This window comes from Cebus imitator, unplaced genomic scaffold (assembly GCF_001604975.1).
Source record: "Cebus imitator isolate Cc_AM_T3 unplaced genomic scaffold, Cebus_imitator-1.0 Scaffold98, whole genome shotgun sequence".
In the NCBI taxonomy this organism is placed as follows: domain Eukaryota; kingdom Metazoa; phylum Chordata; class Mammalia; order Primates; family Cebidae; genus Cebus; species Cebus imitator.
The window spans coordinates 224142-234329 of NW_016107413.1; positions in this window are offsets into that span (position 1 = coordinate 224142).

Sequence of the window (10188 nt, forward strand, 5' to 3'; positions counted from 1 at the left end):
AAAGTCTGCTCTTGTCTGTAGCTGATCTGGCTACAACAATTTTGGCACATGTTGAGTAGAAAGTTTGTTCACCTTGATATTTTCCAGTCAGAATTGTGTAAGCTGAACCCATTGAGATGTCTATGGCGTTGGCTATTGTTTGTGCTGTTAGTCATTGGTCCTCTTCATTTAGGACACAAACAAAATCAATTTTTTCCTTGAAAATTGATGTAGATGGTCTGCAGCTGTGGACTTCATTTTCAACGTTGTCTCATCCCTTCTTAAAATGGGTTATCAATTTGTAAACTGGTGATTTCTCTGGGGCATTCTCCCCATAAACTTTTTGTAAAGCAGTAATAATTTCACCATTCTTCCACCCAAGCTTCACCATAAATTGGATGTTTGTTCTTACTTTAGTTTTAAAGGAATTTGTGTTGCTTTGATAGGGACTCTATTCAAACTGAAATTTTATCTTTCTGAGTACTGCAAAACTAGATCCTATTCATACACATAACTAGTTAGTACAAGTTTATTTTGGTACAAAACAATTTGAAATCCACACACTGCATTTTCTACAATATGCACTTTCCATGAACTTTTTGATGACCCTTGTAGTTATATGGTAATTTTTGCAAATCAAGAATTTGAAGAAACCAGTCCTCTTAAAGATTTTCTTAATTCACGAAAATCATTTATTAAGTGTTATCAGAAAGTGCCTGCTAAAGAACAATATACACATAACCTTAATATCAACGCTTGCTGAAGATCAGTGTTTAGCCTTTCTACCCAGGTCAGGGTGTGAAAGATAAAGGAAAACAACCTCAAATAAAAGAAGCCACATGTCTCTTTTATCTTCCTGCTTAGGTGTACATGTTATGTATGTAGCTTTTGTAACAAGGAAGAAATAAAAACTAGTGCAGCTTCTGTCTGCATTTTTGTTCTACATTCAAGAGTATACCAAGCATAGAGGAAAGCTGACATACTATTACAAAATTGTTTAGAATATGTGTACAAATGTTACACAAAATGTTTATTACAGTCATTGTAAAAAGATTCCTAATAAATTCTTAGGTAAATTTTTGCTGCCACCAGAAATTAAATACTAAATACTGCATCCGAAATTTTTCTAGTGCTTGATGTGACATTTTACCTATAAAATATACATTCACCCAGGAAACAGTTAAATACAATCAAAAGGAGAGAAGGGTAAAAAGGGGAAAAAATCTTCGAATATTTATTAAGAATCTTTGTGTCATACTCTTCCAAAAGTAGTTATTTTTCAGAAAGAACACAGATGATTATTCTCATGGGTTCGTTCTTAAGAACTTTCCGTCAAGAGATCGAGACCATCCTGGTCAACACGGTGAAACCTCGTCTCTACTAAAAATACAAAAAAATTAGCTGGGCATGGTGGCGCGTGCCTGTAATCCCAGCTACTCAGGAGGCTGAGGCAGGAGAATTGCCTGAACCCAGGAGGCGGAGGTTGCGGAGAGCCGAGATCGCGCCATTGCACTCCAGCCTGGGTAACAAGAGCGAAACTCTGTCCCCCAAAAAAAAAAAAAAAAAGAACTTTCCATCAATATTTACTTAAACGAGCAACTTTCATTAACTTTCTAGTCTAACTTATTAAGTGCAATTTAAAAGTAAAGAACAGATAGAGTTTATGGTGAAATCATTAACATATAATTGACAGAATTTTTTATGTACCTATGTATTTATAAAATACAATGTATTTGTAGCTTAATATAAATAATATGACTAAATTAACCTACAATTATATTATTTTCTCTAATTTATGAATTTGATCTGTATTATTGGTTTGCTGTCACCCACATAAATAAGCCAGTTTAAACTAAATATTATTTTAAGGGAAATATATGTCAGGACAGTTAACAAAGAACCTAATTTTAAATGTGTACATCTATACATATTATGTTTTTATAAGCACTATGACAACTTTAAACATTCAAAGAAAGCTCTCATTAAGTAATTGAGATTCCAGATTATCTTAAAACATACATAGATTTCCATGGTAAAATCAAGTTTGGCCTATTTTCTCTTGTATGCATTGTAACGCAAAATGTATTTTCTCTTGTGCAGTTATATACTTAGTAGGTAACATTCACACACACACATACACACACACACATCCGTACATAAAATGTTTTTCCATGTTTATTTTTGCTCTTGGGTTTGTACTCACATTACGAAAGTGGAACTTGCAAGTCCAACTGCTACTAGAATTTGATTGTAAACAACGAAAAAAAACTTTACCTAAGTAAACAGAAAAGAAATCTGTTAGAAGGATATAGATTAGCTCACAGAATCAAAGAGAAAGTTGATGAGCAACCCCATGAAAGAAAGATCCTAGGGCAGTCCTGGAGGTCTAGGTAGGAGGAACAACACCGCCAGAAAGCTCACTGGAATGAATCTGCACTGGCATTTTCTGTTTCGACATCACTCTGCTCGGGATTCAGATATAGAGGAGAGAGTCTGATCTGTGTAGCCAGGTTCATAAGCCCATGACTTGACTGGGACAGCTGGACATCTTTAGTGAAATTACCAAGAAGAAGGTTGGCATTTGAGAGGACATAGATTCCCAAAGGAAAAATGAACTGTGGTTATTGAAAAGGGGAAATGATTCTGGGCAAGGAAAACAGTACATGCTCTTAAAATTCTAAAATATGGGATACCATAACTAGCATAGTATTTACTTGTAATTTCTACCTATGGCTTCGATTAATAGTTTATACATTTTAATGGGAGGATATTGTAACTAGGGAGGCTTTCATTAAAAATAATAAATTAAAAAACAAGGACTTTTAAATTTATCCTATTTATCTCTTTCATTCACCTATTACTGCTAAGCTTTCAATGAAGCATGCAAGCCTTATACAAATAATCTCTTTGCACTGGAATAAGTATTGGCTACAAGCCAGGAGACCTAGACTGTATTCCCAGTTGCTTCTCTAATGTGCTAGGAGATATTAACTGAATGCTTTTTAGGGTTTAGTTTCTTCATTTGTGAAATGAAAGCATTAGAGTACATTAAGTTCCGACTGTAGCATTTATTCTGTGGTTTGGTGATGGCAGGCAGAATTCTCTGCTATTGGTTTCTGCCACCTTTTCCCAGGGTCAGGTCTCTCTACAGAGGAGCCATTGACTTTGTGTTTATAATTCCTGCAGGATGACTACTGGCAGGAGAATATCCCACCCCTGCTGAGGAGTTAAGAAGAGTTCATTCAATTATTCACTTACATAGTCAATAAATCATTAACCAAGCTTACAGTGTTCCAAGCATTAGGGAATACAGGTGAGAGTCACTAGTCTCAAGAAGCTCACAGATTCTGGTTCATAGTAATCCCTAAGTAAGAAATGAGATCTTGTGAACTTGAAGAAACCTGAAGGCAAGAAAGAGTTATATAAAGATCAGTTCATCCAGGTGTGCTAACTGTAGAGCAAGCTTGTGTATAAAGGCTGCGGAAGCAAGGAAGTGGGCACTCTTCCCACTCCAGGAGGTCAGAGGGCCAGATGTAGTTCTGGAGGACTTAAAAAACAAACAGGAGTTTGAGGCATTTATTCATTCAATAGTTATTGAACACCTTTGTGAGAACCCTGTTTGACAATGGAGAATGGCTATGGAAATGAAAGCCAGAGTGTAAAGAAGATGGAGTGAGAGCAGACAGAAGGTAGGAAAGGAAAGATGTTTTTGACAGAAAAGTCAAGAAACAGCACACCTGCAGTTATGGCTTCATAAAAACAGAATAATATTAGCAGCTATGACCTAGTGCTTGCTCTTTGCTAGGCATGATTCTAACTGCTAGGTACCAATTTATTTTTGAGACAGGTACTGTTACTATTTCTGTTTCACAGTTGAGAAAATGGAGACAGTTTAAGCAATCTCCCCAGGGTAATGTGGTATGAATGCAGCAGGCTTGCAATTTGAACCCAGACAAAGCAGGCTTCAGAGTCTGGTTGTTTAAGCAACAAGCTATACCACTTCCCTGAACATTTTCAATAGCTGAACAAACAATCATCCAATATAAATTTAGTAGGGTTGATCTATTTTAGACCAAATCAAAATACCGAGCCAGTTTAAAAGAATAAATTACTACACACAACTATAAATATTCTTCTTAAAATTACACCGTCATTTCCTTTTTATAGTCTCTTCACCCCACCCCCAGGATACATTTTCTCCAAAAGCAGCCTTTATGACAGAATCTTTGGCTAGAAATTAACACTTGGATAGAACTGGGAAAAATCTGATCTATTTGGGGTTTCTTAGGTTAGAAAAGGAAAACTTCTTTTGAAACTGAAAAAGTGTGGTTATTTTGTTTACAGGAAGAATAGTATTTTTTGGTTCATAATAATTCCTAAGTGGAGGCAGGTGAAAGCCACTACTTCCTAGTTTCTCAAGAAACAAATTCTTTTTAATTTGAAAAAAACCTGAAGGAAAATAAATAAATGTACTATTGCAGGACAATCTAATCACATTTTCCCCCTCAGATTTAAGGTGTAACATTATTAAGAGTTATAAAAAGTTTTTATTTGGTTACAGGATCCTTTTTGTTAGTAGCACTCATTTTTAAACACATTATCTAGAGATACATAATCTTGCATCTAGTTTTGGTTTTGATTTTTTTTAAATTGGTAACGAACTGAAGAACTAATACTACTACAAATTGAAAAGCATGGCATATACACATTCTCACAATAGAGCCACACAGCAAAGTTTGAAGGATCATGTAGAGATAACTTTTTGATCCCTATAGAATTATTTTCCATTAAATAATAAAAATCTTGTCTAAAGCCCCAATTTTTTCCATCAAATTTCTTTTTAGACTTTTTTCATAACTCACAGAAATATTTCCTTCTTCTGAATTTCCACAACATATTATCTTTTTTCAAAGTATTTGGCCCTTCTTTGCCTGAAATAGAAAGGACTACTATATATGCATGATTGTTCTTATCCTGTGTGAAGCAGGTTCACTGTGCACTGGTTACTCACTTGTCTGAGACTGGTGACAAATAGCAAGTATCTCTGATCTGAGGCCTTTGCTCATGCTGTTTCTTCGGCCTGAAGCACCTTTGCCCACTCGTTCATCTAGCTACTATCCATTCCTTCTTCAGTTCTAACTCAGATATTGCTGTTTTCAGGAAGCCTCATCCAGCACCCCACATCCACTTAGCTGTTCTTCCTCTGTACTCCCATACCTCCTCCATTATTGTGTACGTTCTTTTAAGTGCCCATTGACTTGGCTGCCTTCCTGCCTGATTGTTAACAAAGATCTTTTTATTACCTATCAAAGAACCTGACACCTAATAGGTACCAGGCATATGAATGAATTAACATATGGCTCATCAGAATCCTCAAATCTTTTTTGCCACACATTTTGGGCCATGTATTTGCAAAGACTCACTTTCCTAAATCTGAAACTTAGGGAAAAAATTTCTATTTCTATGAATTAACTACCCTGATCTCAGTTAGTTTTATAATTTAACCTTTTTCTACTTCTCTACCCTGACAAAACGATTCTTAATTTTAATTCAAGACTCCCTGATATGGATTGGCTGTGTTCCCACCCAAATCTCATCTTAAATTGTAGTTTCCATAATCCCTTCGTACGTGAAAGGGACTGGGTGGGAGGTAATTGAATCATGGGGGCAGTTACCCTCATGCTGTTCTCATGATAGTGAGTAAGTTCTCATGAGATCTGATGGTTTTATAACGGATTTTTGCCCCTCTTCACTGGACACTTCTTCTTCCTGCTGCCATGTGAAGAAAGATGTGTTTGCTTCCCCTTCCACCATGATTGTAAGTTTCCTGAGGCCTCACTAGCTACGCTGAACTGTGAGTCATTTAAGCCTGTTTCCTTTATAAATTACCCACTCTTAGGTATGTATTAGCAGCAAGAGAATAGACAAATACATTCCCTCTGTGGGAATAATAGCCACACTCTATTGCATATCTTCAGTGAACATGCTTTTTGGATGTTCATCCTTTTGCATCAAACATCTGATCAAGAGAAATATCAGATAGTGCTAGGCCTAGCGTCATTCCTGGAGAATATGCCTCCATGGTGCTTCCCTGTGTGGAGGAGGTTGTGCCTGGTCCTCTTCTGCCTCTTGGCTTCCTTTCCACAATTTTCATGAGTCTGCGGCTGTGGGGTGATGGTTTCTTCTCCCTGATACCTTGTAATTGGCCTGAACCTGGCTTCTTGTCTGTGCCCTTGCCTCCTGGCCTGGAGTTGAGAATAGGACTGCTGCTTGTCCTATTCTAATCCTAGCACACTTAGGGCAGGGCATGCAGCTGTCATTGTCATTAGCTGCAGGGAGCACTTTCATGTCCTAATGTTGCTTCCCATCAACTGCCCCTCTGATCCTCACAGCAGCTGGGAAAGAAAGGCGCTTGCCATGTTCAAATCCTTTTGTATTTGTAGCAGGGTTGCAAATTTAATAACTTTGTTTCTCATAACTGATTCACTCTTTCTCACCTACTAGACTGCGTATTTTAAATTTAAAGATTTACAATAACTGACTTTTTTTTGTAGTTTAAACAGTCTTTTGGAGCCACCTCAGTCTCCTTGGGAAAATGTTAATTATTTAAGATTTTCTCTTCTTTCTTTTACTCAACTCCAAGGCACCATTATGACATCATGTGGAGGGGGCAGACAGGATGATAGCAAAAATGAGTTTTGAATTCAGATGGTGACCTCTGTGGCCTCTCACTGGTCTCTGCAGTTGAGTGGCTGGTCTTGTGCCTGGACTTCTAACTGTGGTGGGTGATAGTCCCATTTAGCCTGCAGGTTGTGTGAACGGAGGACTGTTTGCCTATCTGTCTCACTTTTGGACCTTGTTAGTCCGCTGGTCTTTCTGCAGCTCTACTTTCCCCAGCAGGATACACAGGCATTTCTGGATCACCTGGTTACTGCATGCAGACCAGGAAACCAGAGCCTTTGGTCTATAGAACTCTCTCCACCAAGTGCCACTGTTGGGCTTCTCACCCCACATGTTCTCCCAGAATTCCACAGAAGGAGCAATGCAAAGACCTTCTTCCTTCAGGTTCCCCAACATATCTAATGCACCACCCTGCTGGCAGGACTTTTGCCTGGAAGAGATGGCTGAGAGTGAGTCTTACTTCCTGTCTCTGTCTCACTTCTCTTTGCTGCAAATCTTCCCTTGGCCAAAAGAGATGATCTTTTTCCCCTTTGTCACATTCTTCTCAAGGTACAAAGTCTTCCCTCAGATCTTATCCTGAATGCTGACTATCCTTGGCATTTGGTAACTTCCATAACAAAGTCAACATGAAGCTTAAAAGAATTTAGAAAATTTATAGTCTTTTGACAAAGCTTGGATTTCAGAATTATTATCATTATTATTATTATTATTTTGCTGCAGACTCAAAATATTTGCTTTGGACATTAAATGCTGCATATTGAAACCTCTTTATTTTTGTATTCCAGTTATAATCCTAACACCTTGGGCAGAATAATCAAAGATCACTCATTAAAAAAAGTAAAAGAGGAAAAACTCATTAATATACACCAAAATATTGAAAATATTCCCAATACAATATTGATTTGGAGAAAACATTAACTATAGCAAAATTTCATTAATATGCACTGAATGGTGGAGTCAGTCTGGATTTGCAAAATTTTTAAGTTATTGACTATTACTAAAGGGAAATAACATGAAAATATGTAGAAAGAAAATAAAATATTATTAAAGATGAGAAAGGGGGCTGGGCACGGTGGCTCACGCCTGTAATCCCAGCATTTTGGGAGGCTGAGGCAGGCGGATTACGAGGTCAAGAGATCGAGACCATGGTGAAACCCCATCTCTACTAAAAAAATACAAAAATTAGCTGGGTGTGGTTGCGTGTGCCTGTGGTCCCAGCTACTCGGGAGGCTGAGGCAGGAGAATTGCTTGAACCTGGAAGCCAGAGGTTGCAGTGAGCCAAAATTGTGCCACTGCACTCTTGCCTGGCACCTGACGACAGAGCAAGACTCTGTCTCAAAAAAAAAAATTAAAAAGAAAAAGATGAGAAAGGGACAACTATTATTGGGCATTTGGAAGGGCTGGGCTCTACGTGTCTTGTAGAGTGCTATATTTTATGTGTATATGTTGATATACATACATGTTACACATATATTACATGCATATGTTAAGATCTTTACATATACAAGCCAATTTATCTTTACAACCTATTTTACAGAAGAGTGAACAACACTGAAAGATTAACAACTTGCCCAGTATCAAGAAGTTGGTAAGTTGTTTTGCTAGGTTTGCCTAAGGCCCCACATATAACTTTCATAAAATTCATCTTTTAAAAAAATAAATTCTATGAAAAGAAGATAATTAACCAATAAATGAAGAGAATATAATTAGTACATTTTATATAGAAATGACCATTCTTGATATTTTCTTATTCACCTAGTATTACATAAAAATTTTCCATTGCTTATTTTTCAAACAAACACTTCATACATTTTATAATGAAAGTTTTAGCCACTGGTTTACCTAGCTATTCAGAAAGTTTACCCTATAAGGATTTGCCTTAATGCATTTTACTCTATGATTTACACAGAATTATATACAATCTTTCCTTATTATATTTGTCATTTAATCTACTTTCTCTATGCACTTTGTAATTACAAGGTGTCAAAATATTTAGTCAATTCGCTAGAAATTTAGAACAAAAACAGTCAACGGTCACTCGGCTTCACTTAACCATACAGCCTCCTAAACTGATTGGACTGACAAAATGTAGAAAAAAATGAGTTTTCAGACACTGTATTTAATAATAAGATATTTAGAAACAAAATATGTGTATAAATGTAAATGACTGGTTTTGGAATAAAAGCCATACTATTCAATACAAGCCGACATCTTAGATTACAGGTAACTTTTGAAAACTGAAACTAGAAAAATCAAAATTTAAAAATAACCAACTATAGCAAGCTATTTAAAATTTTTGAAATAGATAAAATAGCAATAAAAGAGGGACTTTAAAAAACTTTATTAAATCTAGTCCTTAGATTTTTTTTCTCTTTTGACAGTCTCACTCTGTTGTCCAGGTTGGTGTGCAGTGACACGATCCTGGCTCACTGCAACCTCCATCTCTTGGGCTCAAGAGATTCTCCTGCCTCAGCCTCCCCAGTAGCTACGATACAGGCAGGTGCCACCATGCCCAGCTAATTTTTGTATTTTTAGTAGAGATGGGGTTTTGTCATGTTGCCAGGCTAGTCTTGAACTCTTGACCTCAAGTGATTGCCTACTTTAACCTCCCAAAATGCTGGAATTAAAGGCATGAGCCACTGGACCTGGTCTTAGATCTTTATTTCTAATACCATTCTCAAATTAAAGGAACCAAAGAGTCCTTGAAGAAATGGCTGATTCTAGGACTGGGTCAAGGAATGTACACGATGAGCCTAAAGCATCGTGTAGTGCTAGAAGGTAAGAAAGTCCTTAAAACCACACATGCTTATAATGGTAAGGGTATGACAAAGGAACATAGGAGCCAAATGAAAGAGCTAATGGCCAAAGCTGGAACAATTTGAACAATAAAGTACAGTAGTATAGAATTGTAACCCAAATGAAAAAAAAAATATCTATGAGCCCATAGTGACTAAATGATTGAATAAATAAATAACTAATTGGAGGAGAAGAAGAAACACATTTGTCATGCAGAAGAATTCCAAATAATTTATGAAAATAGGCAGGGTACAGTGGCTCACGCCTGTAATCCCAGTACATTGGGAGGCCCAGGTGGCTTATCGCTTGAGGCCTGGAGTTTGAGAGTAGCCTGGCCAACATGGCAAAAATCTGTCTCTACTTAAAATACAAAAATTACCAGGGCATGGTGGTGCACACCTGTAGTTCCAGCTACTTGGGAGGCTGAGGTGGGAGAATCACCTCAGCCCAGCAAGTGGAGGCTGCAGTGAACCATGATAGCACCACTGCACTTCATCCCGGGTAACAGAGTGAGACCCTGTCTCAAAAATAAATTATAAATATACTCAACCCAAAAGCGATGAAGCATAGCTCTCCACTCCTTAAGTGTGGGCCTTGTGTAGTGTTCCCCTTCCAAAGGGCACTGTGTAGAAACAGGGATAAAGAGTAGTTTTATAATGAAGACTGACAAACACTACCTCAGCCTGGTGATCAGGGTTACATCAACAGTGATAATTAATGTGTACAAAATGT